At 39.1% G+C, this 16,007-nt stretch overlaps 1 long non-coding RNA gene across 2 annotated transcripts; it reads left to right on the top strand.

Moving 5' to 3' along the window:
- The first annotated feature begins 1,394 nt into the window (after positions 1 to 1,394).
- On the top strand, positions 1,395 to 15,144 carry LOC148127655 (uncharacterized). Of its 2 annotated transcripts, XR_015744319.1 has the most exons (5): positions 1,395 to 1,635; positions 6,992 to 7,275; positions 8,729 to 9,697; positions 12,445 to 12,784; positions 13,537 to 15,144. It is a non-coding gene; the product is annotated as an uncharacterized LOC148127655 (long non-coding RNA). The 2 variants fall into 2 exon arrangements; XR_015744318.1 differs by lacking the exon at positions 8,729 to 9,697 and having other exon boundaries at positions 13,537 to 15,139.
- Positions 15,145 to 16,007: the final 863 nt, after the last annotated feature.

Below are 16,007 nucleotides of genomic sequence, written 5' to 3'. Positions count from 1 at the left end.
CTGCTTGCTTCGCTCCATGTAGACTTAGACCCATTAAGGACTATTCGTTGAGTATGGCTTGCCAGCCAGTTGCGAGTCCATCTAGTGGTGGTGCTATCTATTCCACGTTTTTCTAGCTTACTATGAAGTAGGTTGTGGTCTACTTTGTTGAATGCCTTGCTGAAATCTAAATATATTATGTATTTTGCTGGTCTACTAATTTAGTCACTGTGTTGAAGAATGAAATAAGATTGGTTTGGCATGATCTGTTTTTAACAAACCCGTGCTGACTGCTAGTTATTACTTTACTTGTTTCTAGATGTTGGCAGATTGTTTTTTTATTATCTTTTCCAGTATCTTCCCGGGTATTGATGTTCTGGTCTCTCGTACAGAAATTCTGATTCACTAAGACCATATCAACTCATAAATGTCAATCTGTTTTTATTCAGAAGTTAGACTGATTCTTTCATGCCTTGCCCTTCATTAGCTTTATACACATCCCAAACACAGAGGCAGCATCACCAAATGTTAATGCACTAGTAGTCATGTGTAAAGATTATAAATATATGCTGACATAAGCGTATGTGACCTTTTCATGTAAGCAGGAATATTCTTAAATGGAAAAACCTTTGATCAACATGGCCCCTAAACATGTAACCATGGGAAAAAGAATTAACCAGCCTCTCTCTCTCTCACACACACACACACACACAAACACACACACACACTCCCCCTCCTCCTTCCCCCTCTCTCTCTCTCACACACACATATACACACACATACACACACAGTCCCTCCCCCCTCCCTCCCTGTGTGTGTGTGTGTGTGTATGTGTATTCATGTTTTCTGTGTACAAAATTCAGTGGACTAAAAATTAGAAAGGATTAATACAATGGCTTTGAAGTCAGTCCCACCCATTGTGCAAGATACCTTAAGAAAATAAGCTTGTTTTCCCTTTTCCAATATTTCCTGCATTTGTTGTGTGGTTAAGCTACATTCTAGACAGCAAGGAAGTAAGCAGGTTGGCCCTTGTTTGTTCCATATTTCTCAGCTGTTGGAGCGGCACAGAATGGTTTCCTGCCAGGAATTATTTGCATATTATTCATTATGTGTCCTGGATACACACCTCTCATAAATTCCAAAGAAAGCACAAACTTTTCTGCTTCTGTACAGTGCATGAACATTACCCCGAAGAGAAAGGTCTTTATAGTTTCATAGGATTATCCTGTTGTTCTATCCAGATACAAGATCATTTTCAGCTGGTTTCTGGCTGAACGCTACTAGGGCTATTAGCATACGAATAATATGATATAACATTAAGATACTATTTGATATTGGGAATATATTAAATGCAATGTAATAGGCTGTTAATAGTGCAGCATGGTTGGGACACGTCATGGCCAGAGTTCATAAAAGAGAATCGGTGGCCTTCGTTTTAGTCTAACCTACTTAGCTGAACTATTTTCTCCTTGCACTTGCTAATTCATCCTCAGTCAGTTGCCATGGCAACACTGCAGTGTGCCACACACAGCTGCAGCTCACCAATGAGAAACACGCTCACGTTCTCATGAACCTGATGAGTCATGAGAGGTGCAGAATAAGGGGGAAAAAAAACAGGACCCAAGTTCATGCAAGCAAAGTCCTTTCACCAAAACTGTAAGTTAAGGGGACGCCTGTTTAATTCTCCCAAATATTTCCTTTCCTTCCCTTTTCATTGTCCTTTGCCAAACTACAGAATCATTCTCGGTGGATTACTGAGGTGATACTTATGTATTCATTCATTCATTTATCAATCATGTTTTTATTGTAATCCATCTCGTAAGAAAGTGACTCAGGGTGGCATACGATACTTAATTTGAAAAAAAACCAATAAATACATATAAAACCAATCTCAGTCTTAAAAAATGACCATGAAAAGGGAATACAAATACATAGGACATTCAGCTCAATGGGTATCTTCAGACTGGTAAGAAGCAAACAATAATAGACTTCCTCCGCTTTTCCACATACATGCCCACACATACAGATCTAATCCTTTATAGCCATCTCTCTTATTACCTCTGATGTCAGACACTTTATGTCCAAAGTGTTTCATCTACTGTCCCGCAAATCTAAGTTGGGTTTTATCTAACTCCACTCCAATAGAATATTATAGATCCTTTGCTTTTCATTGTTTGTTACCTACTATTTCTTGACTTAAAGCTAAAACTAAGCTGGTGAAATTGACAAAAATTGCATTATTTCTTCCCTATTTACCTGGTCTTGCCTTCCTTTCCTGTCCTTGAGGTTTCCCCTGTTCAACATTTAGACTGAAAAGATCTAAGGCTCCTGAAGAATTCAAACATCAACCTATTTGGTAAGTCCCTATCTGGTGAAAATGGCAGTAAAGGAAGATGGTTATTGTGGGGTTCTCTGTAGGATTATCCTTTTATCCGTACATGGATGCACACCTGGACAAAGAACTTAGTTTTAATGAAATGAGAGATCAAACATTCACAAGGCAATATATGATCAATTTCTTTGCTTTCAAGGATATCTTGAATGTTTTAGCTCTTGTTTCTTTTTTTTGCCCACCAGGTTTTCCTCACCAATTGATTACATATACTTATTTCATCAGTCTCCCATTTTTTTTCCTCACAAAAATGTGTTAAGGTTGAAATTATCAATCAATGGTTGACACTTCACTCTGCAAATACATGTACCCAACGGTAATCATAACATGGATATTGCACCCATTGATTACATCCACAGCAGGCAAAAATCTTTTGGACATGAGATTTTAACAATAGATGAGTATGGAACAATAAAGTTTTTCCCCATATTGATTGGATGTATTCTCTCTCTCTCTCTCTCTCTCTCTCTCTCCCCCCTCCCCCCTCCCTCCCTTCCCATCTACTGTAATAGGTCAGATCACCATTTCCTGAATGAAAAACAAAAACAGCACTTCTTAGCACATGCATTTCATTGATTATTTTCCCATTGCAGAGAGTAAGTTGTCAGAAAGTGACATCACAAGCAAATATAAAAGTGATGTCAGAACTTAACCAAATAATCTAGCAGTTCATTCCTCATAATCTGAACCATTATGCTATATCAGTTTTTAGATCACCTAAGGACAAAACATGTATACTAACATGTTGGTATAATTGTTGGTTAAACCATACATAGTAAAAAAAAATATGACCTTACTCTTTGGAAGACTTAATGGAGAACCTATGGCTCTGCAAATATTTGGAAATTCAAATTCCCAGTTCAGTTATAATGCTTAACAGCAAAGGATGGTAGGGGGAATATTCAACAACATTTGGAAGACCATATTCTTCATTCTTGCTTAGGATACTTCTAGAAATATCTCTTTTCCTTTAACTTCCACATTTTGAAAAGATCCAAACAGTCACCAAACCATTTCATACACTAATTATTAAAAAAAAATCTAAGAAAACAGAACCCAAACTGATTACCTTTTAGGCAGCTAGCATAAATTTTGATGAAAGATATGAAAGATAAGAAGATATTATTTTTGCGTCCCTGTGCAAATACTTATAGCATTTCTAATGCAGTGTTATCTACAGTATTCTGAGACCTAGCACCATACAGATATAAGTCTGCAATTTCCACAATTCTGATCCACCATATAAATGTTAAGAATTGTATTCACAAGAAGGATATCAAGTGGGAGAATAATTAAGAATATAGATTAAATCTTTAGCTTTCCTTTTAAATTACAATTTAACAATTACAATTCACAATTACAAAATTGTTATGTCTGTTTTATGGTAAAGTCTGTCAATGTGTAAAACATTACACTCACATTTTTATAAACAGTAGATCTCCTAACCTGTTGGGCAAGCAATTTGAAACTAGAGAGTAGAAGCCAAGTTTATGAAAAGTGCAATAGCAGGATAGACACAGGATAAGGAAATGAGGCTTGCCAAAATAATTGTAGGAAAATAGAAGACAGTTCCTGCAATTGGAAATCTGGCTGTTTAAATGTTGGCAATGTCTTCATGGATTACACCAAGATTTATGAGCTTCAAATAAGGAATAATTTGCAATCCAACATGTTACACAAGGTAGCTGCAGGGAAACCAAAATTTGAATAATATTCATCATCTATCCAGAAATGGGTGTGTTAAATTTTCCATGTCCCAGATTTTACTACTGCTTCCAGCAAAGTTAATTAATTAGTCAAGCCAGGCCCTTAGAAACTATATGGATAAATGCTTGCCATATTGATATATTTGTGATGATGATCCACAACTCTTCCAAGGACATTCCACTGATGTATCATATCTATTCACTTTATCCTTTGTCTTCTATTTTTTTTAACTTTGCCAAGCACTGTCCTTTCCCCCCTCACTTATCCATCATCTGCTCACATCCAATGCCCTGATTATATGAGTTTCTGCTAGTTGATCCTTGCTTCAAGGAACCAGCCAGTTTATTTGGGGCAGAATTGATTCACTGATTCTTTTTGCAGTCCTTGATACTCTTGATAATATCTTCAGATCTGTATTTCAAAGCCATCGTCTTTTTTTTTCTCTGACTCTTTTTCAGTGTCCTGCTTTCAGAACTATTTTTTACTACTGGGGGAAAAGCTCACTGCTTTAAACTGTTCTGACTGTTGTTGTATTAGAAATATCCTTTCTTCTCCTGCGTGGTCTTTCTAAATTTATTTAGTGTCTTCCTCTCAGAGATTAATGTCCTGTTCTCAGAGGGTACATTGTTCATCTTTATTCTGGAGCCTGAGAAATTTTTACTTTCTTACCTTTGACTCTGAGTTACAGATAGCAAAATGATTTAAACTCTACTTTAACTTTCTCTGGGCATAATAGAAGGATACATTGAAATCACAACAACAACAATAATGGCAGCACAGGCAAGCCAAAAAATAATGGGTCTCAAATGCAACAGAAAGAACCACATTCAAATGTCATCACAAATGCTAACAAAAGTGGCCTTGTTTTGTGTGTCAAAGAAGCCCTTTGTTCATATAAAGCTCTTTGTTCAGTGGATTACAAACTAAATGTAAGGCAGTAATCTGATGTTGCAGCTGAAAGGGCTATGCAACTCTACACTGCATCAACATAAGTACAGTGTCCAGATCATACTAATAGTACCATTCTATTTTGCTTTAGAAGGTGAACAGATTCGATTACAGGGGGATTCTGATTAATTTATTAGAAAGATCTTCCTATGAGCTACTTGACAATGGGCTTCTTCATTAGAGGTTCTTAAGCAAAGGTTGGCAGATTACCTGTCAGATATGCCGAAGCACTTGATTTCCTACATCAGCAGGAGTTTCAGTTGAACCTTTGAGGTCCTTTCCAACTGATTTAGACTGCTTGTCACCTTTCTGAAATGATGACTGGGTGGCTACAGCGTAAGAAAATAAAGAGTTAAAAACCAGTGCTCATCTCCCATTATTGGAACAATAGTTTCTCTGTTGTTTCTAATCTAAGATTTACTATTAAGATTCTTTGTGGCTTGATAGAAGCAAAGGAGAATGCATTATAACAAGGCACTATTTAGCAAAAGCAGAAATAGCAGTGCCCTTCTGTTAGCTGTGTTTCTGTTCCAAAGTGGCAACAGCCTTCTTTATTAATGGACTGAGTCACACCTGAGCCCAACATATTGCAAATGAAATACATTGGTGTGTAAATTTACTCAAAAAAAAAAAAAGCCCAATGAAATACAGTTCAGATATTTGGCCTGAATTTGTGACATATTTTATTTATGACCATAATTGAGCCCAAAATGTCTGTTGCCAAGTGAAACATTTGTTAAGTGAGTTTTGCCCCATTTTATGACCTTTCTTGCCATAATTGTTAAATGAATTGCCATAGCTGTTTAATTAGTAAACCAGTTTTTAAGTGAATCTGGCTTCACCATTGAATTTGCATGTCATAAGGTTGCAAAAGGGGATCACATGACCTTGGAACACTGAAACAGTCATAAATACCACTCAGTTGCCACATGTCTGAATTTTGATCATGTGACCATAGGGATGCTGCAACAAGGTGTAAAATAGTCATAAGTCATTTTTTTTAGTGCGGTTGTAACTAAATGAATTGTTGTAAGTCACGGCCATTGTCTTAACTGCCCATGAGTAATTTAACTTCATAAATGAGAGTAGCAGATAAGATTTAGCTAGGTATCTAAGCTGCCCTTTGGTGAATTGGTCCATACATTTATTGCCCCTTAGATACATTAGCTCGTCATCTGGTCTTGTAGTGTGTGTGTGTGTGTGTGTGTGTGTGTGTGTAGGTGTAGTCACATATATAGTCATATACCAGTGATGGGCTTCAAATTTTTTTACTGCCGGTTCTGTAGGCGTCGCTTGGTGGGCATGGCAGGGGATGGATACAGTAAAATCCCCATTCCCTCCCCACCCCACTAATCTGCTTTCCAGCTCTGTTCTCCTGTGCAGGGCAACAAAAGAAGACCCAGCCGATCAGCTGGGATTCAGGAGGCAGAGAATAGATGGGGGCGGGGCCAGTCAGAGGTGGTATTTGCCAGTTCTCCAAACTACTCCAAATTTCCACTACCAGTTCTCCAGAACTGGTCAGAACCTGCTGAATACTACCTCTGTCATATACATATATGTGTGTGAGAGAGAGAGAGAGTGAAAGAGAGAGAGAGACACTTTCTCTACTCTCTATACATCTGTATTTTTCGAAGTATTTTACATTTTGTCTTAATTCCTGTACAACCTCAGTGGGTTCAGCTAGATTTTTCCAGAAAACTTAAGCAAGCAAATGTGGGTAATTGTGTTATACCACAGGCATGGTTACTAAAGATTACTCCAATCCAGAAACCCTATTAGAAGTCACTTCCCTGTAACCACACCCAGTTTCTTTATCTAGCAATGAAATAATGAAACCTTCTAAACAACAACAGGGGAAAACATTTGATTCTATTCCTTTTCTTAATACTAAATAAGGTTTTGCCTACTTTAATGTGACTGTGCAATCTTCATTTTATATGAACTGGTTTCCCTTTTTTTTCAAAGGGTAGCTGTACTTGTAAAGTTCACTCAGGCTTTAATGAGAGGATCTTCTGCCAAAACAGCTCCGGGAGAATTTCACTATTCCCATTAAAAATCCTCCCTCACCACACACATCCAAACTGCCTGCTTGTCATAAAAAAGAATCTTTCCCCTTAATTCGGGGAACTCATAGACTGCAAGTAGCCCACAGACAACACCCAACGTCAGTGATAGACTTCTGGAAAATGGAAGGATGGTTTCCCTGCATTTCCAGTGAGAAACAAAGAGGGCTACAAGCCAGATAAAAGGTAAGATTCTATTCACTTCTGTTCCAAATGGGAAGCACACCCAAGTATTTTTCCAATCTATTCCACAACCCTGAGGTTTTCTGGGTTCTTCCATGTTAAGTGTTAAGCAGAACTGATCCTCCCTTAGCTTTCTTGAGAGAGATTAGCTAAGTGCTGCTTCCTGAACTGGAAAAAAAAGGCTTTGGGGTGCGGGGAGAGAGAGAGAGAATAATCCTCATGTGAATACAGTGCAGTGGTGGGATTCAAAAGATTTTTACTACTAGTTATGTGGGCGTGGCTTGGCTTGACGGGCATGGCTTGATAGGCTTGGCAGAGGAAGGATACTGTAAAATCCCATTCCCTCCCCACTCCACTAACCTGCTTTCCAGCTCCATTCTCTTGTGCAGGGCAACAAAAGAAGACCCAGCCGATCAGCTGGGACTCGGGAGGCAGAGAATAGATGGGGGGCGGGGCCAGTCAGAGGTGGTATTTGCCAGTTCTCTGAACTACTCAAAATTTCCACTACCAGTTCTCCAGAACTGATCAGAACCTGCTGAATACCACCTCTGATACAGTGGTTCTCATTTGTTAACCCTCAGAGGTTTGGCTCTCTTCCCCGCTGTTTAATTAGTTTATAATATAAAGTACAAAAAAAATACAAAAGAAAATGGTGGAAAAGGAAAGGAGGGAAAAGAGAAGTCAAAAGTGTAAGGCAAAAGGAAAAAAGAAAGAAAAGGTTAATCCTTTGGTGCAGTCATCAAACCTCAACTTTTTACTTTTAGACAATATAAATTTGTTGTTTCTATGACAACCAACCTATCTAATCAGTAAAATCCAAAATCAAAGTGTCATTTTTTTCCACCTCAAGAACAAAGCCCAGAGGTTGTTTCCAAATAGAAACAACAGTAATTGTGTTTTTTCTTTAATACTGTAGGTTTGGCTCTCTTCCCTGTGTGAACTACTGTCACTGCTATAGAAGAAATTTCATTTTCCCATCCTTCCCTTATAGAAGTTCCTTTGCTATTGTTGCAACTGCTTTGGGGCAGGAGAATTTATAAGTTAAAATCATAAGGGTTGCATGAACTATATCTCTAGGTTGGAATGGAATGGAATGGAATGGAACAGAACAGAACAGAACAGAACAGAACAGAAATAGAATAGAATAGAATAGAATAGAATAGAATAGAATAGAATAGAATAGAATAGAATAGAATTTTACTGACACTTTAAATGTGCACTAATCAGCATACCTTAAAATGAAATTTCACTCTCAAAAAATATCATTATGCATATGAATTGAGTACCAAGATAAAAGAAAGGAAGTTTCATATTTTCAAGGGGGGGAATTAAATAAAGGCTCTGTGCTCAATATATTTCAAGTATTTGATAATGAAATTTATAAACTATATTATCATGTCTGCTATGAACATTCTGCCATCAATGAGATATTTGTCTGTTTCCTTTTATCACCCAGATATGTTGGTCTTCATCTCCCAGAATTCATGAACATTGCATCAAAAACCTGAGATAGAACATGAATTTTTAAAAAAGCATCTAGCTCATCAAGAAAAATACTAGTGGGCCAAACATTATGTACCAGATAAAAAAATACAGAATGAGAGCCACCTTTGTTCGTTTCAGTGATCAGTGCCTTTAGATAGGACTCGTTGTATACAATCAAGGATTTCTTTTAAAACACAGTGCACCGGTGAACAACAAACAAGGTTCAAATATTGGCAGATACTTTATTTCCCTTGAAATAATACTGAAACCCAGTATTAATCTTACTTAGTGTAGACACCATGATTTTAATAGACAAGCATAATAAAACACAGCATAATGTTCTATCATAAAGAGCCAAAACTCACATTTTTGTAATATACTCTTTTCTGTCTTGGGAACACATTGGCTCAAAAGAAATCACAGGTTCAAGAAGGTGTGATATTTATCTTAAAAATAAACAAAACCCACCAATGTTGCTTAACATGGCCGATAAGTATTTCATCTAAAGTGACTATTGGAGCCTCTCTATAATTGAAGATGTTGATAGGAAAATAGGGCTTAGCTCAAATGTGTTAAAGTATGTGGTTTCAGCTGAAGGAAATGAAAAGGGTTACAAGTCTGCCTTTTGGTAAGCTAGGCTTTATGCTTCAAGAATTTGCAGTGTTCTCACAGCGGGAAAGCTGGGAGACCTGGAGAGTGAAAATTGAGGGAATAAGACTGCCCTCCTAGAGGACTGAAGTAATAGATGGTACAATGAGAAATCTGAAATCGATGATAACCTCGAAGTCTGCAGAGAACACATTGCAAAACAGAGAAAAAGAGTATCCCACAATGCACTATCTGCCTGAATGAAATACAGTTTCTTCTTTACCTGCCATCATTTGTCCTCCATGAAAGACTTCTTATATATTCTAATAAAATGAAAATTAAGGGTTTTCTGGTAAGTTAAAAGATTTATTAAAGTTGCTTTTATTTTTGGCATTAGCTGGAAATGTTCTAAGAGTGGAAATTTTAGTTGAAAAAAAAATTAACTGATTTCTGAAACATGCAACATTTCCTCAAGCTTCCAAATGAATCTTTCCAGTACCAGGGGCAAAGGAATTTTCTATTCTACAGTGATATCAAAGGAAATACATGATCCTGGAGACTTTCACACTTTTGTTCATTTGTTGCAAGAATTGAACTGAATAGGACTCAGCTTTGTATTTACTGTGTTTATCATTTTGTGGATTTGATTTTGATTTCATGTTTCTTAAAATATTTCAAGTTCAGTTACTGTAGCTTACCCTACTTTAGTTCCTCCAAAGGTGTTACTTATATCCACTGTCCTCTATCACCAGGTCTGTTGGCCTTTTGGTTGAGATGATGTTAAACCCTGGACAGGAACCATGTTGAGCAAAGCTAATATGTACTAGCCAAAGCTAACAATCCTTTTCATGCAAAATCCAGAACTGGAGTTCAGCCTGTGGTAATTTCTCTTCAGAGAGTCCCAGATCAAGTATTTCACTCCTGCTTCCAAAATAAGTTTTTCCATAGAAATATGCCATATGCCTGGCTGAAGAGATACCAAATTGCTTGATATTCCCTATCTTGACTTACAGTTTCAAGGGATGGTCCACATGTATCTCTTCTAATTAATAGAAGTTAAGGAATCTTTCGAAGTGGGCCCCAGGATAAGGGAGGAAGCAATTGTATCAGAGGTGGTATTCAGTAGGTTCTGACCAGTTGTGAAGAACCTGTAGCAGAAATTTTGAGTAGTTCAGAAAACCGAGAATCATTCAAATACCACCTCTGACTGGCCCCGCCATCTATTCTCTGCCTCCCAAGTCCCAGCTGATCGGCTGGGTCTTCTTTTGTTGCCCTGCACAGGAGAATGGAGCTGGAAAGCAGGTTAGTGGAGTGAAAGCAGGTTAGTGGAGTGGGGAGGGAATGGGATTTTGCCACAGTCTTCTGGATAGAGGTAGCAGTTTACCAAGAAAACACAAGGATTTCATAGTTCAGGTGTGTGTAACCCATGGGCCACTTTTTACTTCTGAAGAGATTGGAAATTTTAAAGAAATAATCTTTTGTTGTCTTTGCAAGCTTCATTCTTTTAAACAGGGCTTTGTTTATGGTTGTGTGCTCTTTTATTTTCAAGTTGGTTTGTAAACCTGGTGAAATTGACAAGTATTCTGTCATTTTCCCCTTCTGGACAAAGTGACAGGAAAAGTAATAAAATTATGGGTTGGGTTTTGTTTTGTTTTTACTATTCTAGGAAGGGTTAAAAAAAAGAAGGGAATAGCAAGAGCAATTAGCAATTAGAATGCTAATTAGAATGCACAGATCAGGATCAGGAGTTGCAGGAAGTGCAACTCAGGTAGAATATCAAGTCAGTCTTGTGGCCAAAATGGGTAAGAAACAGGATTTCTTAAGCCAGCTTCATTTCAAAGCAGGTGGAATTTAGTAGCTTAAGACTGCAATACAGTACAGAAAATAACTTTCACTGTTATTCTGTGGGTTTGTTGTACAAAAGTGACTAGTTACCTCATCATGATTAGAAGTCATTGATGAGAAAGAGTTGTGATGCTTTACCATCATCCTATCTTCCTGTAGTGTTAACTCAGGGAGGAATCTTAAGGACTAAGCAATGTTCCTATCACAGAAGCTATAATGGTTATATATCTACTTCATCAGGCAAATGGAATAATTTCCTATGAGAGAGGTTTCTACCTATATTTAGTTGTAGGAGAGTTGGGGAAAGAATATAGGAGACAGTGATGAGAAGAGGCAGGATTGATAGGAACCAAGAGGCATAGAAACAAAATTGTTTAGATAGTGATTATAAGAAAAGTAGGGCTATGAGTCAGTTCTATGCAGCAAAACTGTCTGATCTCTAAAGGCCAGCAATTCCCTTATGCCATGAAATTTATAGTCCTGAGAAAATTTATCTACACAGTTGTTTGTGTTTAGAGGGCAAGGAAATATGATGTGTAGAAATGATAAAAACAAAGGTGAATTACAGGGTTAGGGTTATGGTTTTGAAAATGACCAAAGGTGAATTAATAATACTTTATTTGACATGGAACATTTAGCACTGATTAACTCTAGTTGTTCAGTCACTAAGTTGTGTCCAACTCTGGACCCCATGGAGCATAGCATGCCTGGTCCCCTGTCCTCCACTGTCTCTCAGAGTTGGCCAAAATTCATGTTTATTGCGCCAACTATCGAACCATCTCATCGTCTGCCATCCCCTTCTCCTTTTGTCTTCAATCTTTCTCAACATCAGGGCCTTTCCCAATGAGTCTTCTTTTCCCTTGGTGGCCAAAGTATTTGAACTTCAGCTTCGGTATCCGTCCTTACAAAGAACAGTTAGGATTGATTTCTTCTAGGATTGACTGATTTGATCACCTTGCCTTCATTAACTAGCTAAAAAACTATAATGTGTCCATACTCAGTCCATGAGAAATTGTGTGGAATCTTATAGGGACTGGGATGGGATTTGCATAAGGAATTGATAGTAATTGACATTACTTGGGGTAGGGTGGGTAGGGTAGTTGGTCATTGGTAGTTGATACCTGTTTAAAGGTCAGTGGACTATCGTGCAAGTTTGGCTCGACTTGATATCCTCCAAATGCTATTGATCCCCTGATTTTAAAATAAGATACTTTTCTCCACATTCGCTAAACCATGGTTTTTTTATGTATACAGGGTCACAAAAAGATTATGTACCAGGAATTGTTCGACATAACCGGTTGCCAGTCCATGAGAAAGACAAGCTAAAGTGGTCTTTTCTTGAATCAATATTGATTGATAGTGCTATTAGTGCTATTTCCCCCCTTATCACAATGCCATCCAAAGCAGAGGTGGTATTCAGCAGGTTCTGACCAGTTCTGGAGAACCAGTAGCAGAAATTTTGAGTAGTTCGGAGAACCGGCAAATACCACCTCTGACTGGCCCCACTCCCATCTATTCTCTGCTTCTTGAGTCCCAGATGATTGGCTGGGTCTTCTTTTGTTGCCCTGCACAGGAGAATGGAGCTGGAAAGCAGGTTAGTGGAGTGGGGAGGGAATGGGGCTTTTGCAGTATCCTTCCCCTGCCATGCCCACCAAGCCACACCATGCCCACCAAGATATGCCTACAGAACTGGTAGTAAATTTTTTTGAATCCCACCACTGATCCAAAGGGAACTTCAAAGAATAGGAACCTTTGTTAGGGTTTTCACCCATTAACGGAAAGGGAAGTCAGGACCTGCAGTGACCAGGGAAAGAGGCAACAAGGGCAGGACAGAACTGGGCAAAGGAGGAGAACCCATTTCATGCTGGTGTCATTTTTGATCAGCTCAGCAATGGTGGAGAGTACTCCAACTCAGGAGATGAGAAAGGATAGCAGGCCAATGCTGTCCTTGACCAAGCCAGCCACTTTAATAACAAACGATTGCCTAAGTAATTTGAAACACTGTGTTTTTTTTTTTTTTAAATGTGTGAAAACCAGATAATGGGTAGAAAGTAAAGGCTAAAGTAAGCAGTGAATTTTGGGGGGAACAAAACTTGCTGAACCAAATCCTCTTGACGGGACAGCTTCAAGATTAATTATGGTAGTTCTGAGATCCCTTGAGAAAGAGGAGAAGACTCTGTGGGGAGGGCAGATCCAATTACTACTGAATGTTGGGAAGTCAAGAGAGAGAAAATATTGCTCCTGGCATTAAAATATATTGATTTGGTTTTTAAAATGTGTCCAAAGTCTATTCACTTCCCCACTTGGCAACTTCTCTTCTTCTAAAAGTCTTCCTATTTGTCAAAGGTTTTGCAGCTGGATCCCTTCCTGCTCACATATAAATTGGTGGTGTCTGAAAAGGCAACAGGCAGCATTTAATCTTACTGTGCTGCAAGAAAGAAAAAGAACACGCCAGCCTTTCTGCTCCCTGGAAACTGTTTACCTGGAGAGGCGATTGGCACACATGCTCCCTTCTGGCTGGAGCCCACTCCGATCTGCAAACCTGCCAGCACGTTGGAGGCCTTCCCAAACCGGAGCCTCTAAAAAGATGATTACTTGGGCTCTAAGGGATCAGATTACTTTGTTCTTAGAGTTACATTTTAACCGGGAAAAGTTTAACAACTTTGACTTATGGACTCCTACAACTGGCAGGAGAAAAATGAGCAGAGGAAGTCATGGAAAATAACCACAAGTGAGGCCAGCCCATGCTCTACATAATTCCTGTGCTCTTTGTCCAATTGTTTTTGGGGGCAGGGGCAGGAGGGAAGGGGCTGGGGAAAATATTTTCCAGATACACAGGCCTGGCCTCACGAAGTGCTGATTTATGCCAAGTTTATAAAAAGCAGCTGCAGACAGAGCTGAATGAATGGATTACACTGCTGTCTGCCTTCCAGAATGTGCTTCAGTTCACACCCTGTCCCAGAGAGCAAGGCTGATCTCTTAGCACTCCATAAATTTACTTTTACACACGTGTGTGCATGCTCGAGCAAAGGGGGAAATCTTCTTGGCCAGTATCTTCCCTCTTTGTGTCTGCTTCAGAGTATTCTTTTTATGTTTTAAAAAATAAAAACTTGTTCTGGTGCCTTTAATACCAGCATGATGCAAAAAAGACCAAACCAAGGAAGCATCTCCTCACTGCTTTTGTACCACTCCTGGTAGAAAATGAAAAAAAATATAGCCATTTAATTACCAAAATTATTCAAACTGCTTAATTAATTAGAGCAGCCCTGCCCTGTGCATCGAGGACAGTCACGAGGTCCAGAAACAGGTGTGGTGACAACTGATCCAAAAATTTTGTGTACTAGCAGTTGCACAAGATATTTTGTGCTGAATCCAGAGGACTGGGCTGAGCCATGAAAAGTCTGGGAATATTTTACCCATTCGGAAGCAGATATAGATATTGCTAGGAGCTGAATAAAGTAAAAATAAAAATATCATAAGCGACCGTCTAGTTGAATGTGCTTCTAATGAAATTTAGATTACCAAAGGGGTGCATTTTAAGTCACAGATGCGGGGAGCCCATCCTGGAGTGGTGCAGTGGCCTAGAGGTGGTCCTCTCGTGGGTTCCGTCCCAGGTAGAGGCAGATATTTCTCTCTGGGGCACACTGAGAATATATCTGCTGAACAAAACTCTGTATTGGTGACAGGAAGGGCATCTGGCCATTACAACACTCTGTTAGCTCCATTCAGTTGCCCAGACTCCACCCCGCAAGGGATTATGGGGTTGTTAAATGAAGATGATGACGTGTGAGTCCATCCATTGTAATTCCCCCAGATTGTTGCAGGGATGGGAAATAGCAAGACGATGGTTGGGAGAAAAAGAGAGAATAGATGGTGCTCCCCAAACCCTTATTCGAATTATTATTGCCCAAGGCTTTAATATATCAGGATTTAAGAGTGCCCTAGTTCTTCAGGTCTGGTTTCACTCTTCTTCAACACAATGTCCATCCTACAGCTTCTGTTGTTGCCTGTATGTAGTCATCAACCAGGTTGCCTGGAACATAGGAGAGAGTCAACAAGCTGAGGGAGGAGACTGTCCTGCCCGGCTGGAAAGTTGCCCAAGAGGACAGAAACCTAAGCTCTTCATAGTGCTGTGCCAGAGACCAATCAAGCTGACTGACATTGCAAATATCACAGCCACAAGCTTTTCCATTAAAGGCCAACGCCAACTTGCAGCCAGCCCCACCCAATGCAAGGGCATGCCTCAGTGGCCTCTGCTGTCTGCTGGTGTCCCAGCAAAGTTGCTCTCTTCACCTCATCTCCCCCACCCACCCCTGCTTGGAGTTGTCCTTTACTACATCACCATCATTGTGTAGCCCTCACTTATTTCGACACCATCCAAGAACAGCCTCAAGGTGTGTAAAATCTGTTAGGTTTTGTACCCATTAAAGGGGACATAGGCAAATGTAGTGTCTTCCAAAAGAAAAGAAGAAAGAAAAAAGGGTGATTCCAGCAGGATTCCAGCAACAAGAACGGTACATTTCATGCTGGTATGGTTTTCTGTTGACAGAATGATGGGTGGGTAGCATTTCAGCTCAGCAATGGAGAGACTTGAAAGATGGTTAGGCTGTGGGTGGCAGACACAATTGCAGTTTGAAGGATTTTGAAAGCTGCCTGCTTTTCAATCACCTGGAATAATATTGCTGAGAAACTCAGCCCTGCATTACAAATATCGGTCAAAAGAATGTTTCCTGGCAATTGTTTTGAGAACAGTTTTCCTCAGAAGTAATTGCTCCTGAGGGGCTTGCATTTACCTAGTGTTTTTTATTATTATTATT

The sequence above is a fragment of the Pseudonaja textilis genome, chromosome 1, assembly GCF_049901715.1.
Source record: "Pseudonaja textilis isolate UNSWEBS1 chromosome 1, rPseTex1.2, whole genome shotgun sequence".
NCBI classification, from domain to species: domain Eukaryota; kingdom Metazoa; phylum Chordata; class Lepidosauria; order Squamata; family Elapidae; genus Pseudonaja; species Pseudonaja textilis.
The sequence above is the reverse complement of the archived record's forward strand: the minus strand, read 5'-3'. Positions and strand labels throughout refer to the sequence as shown.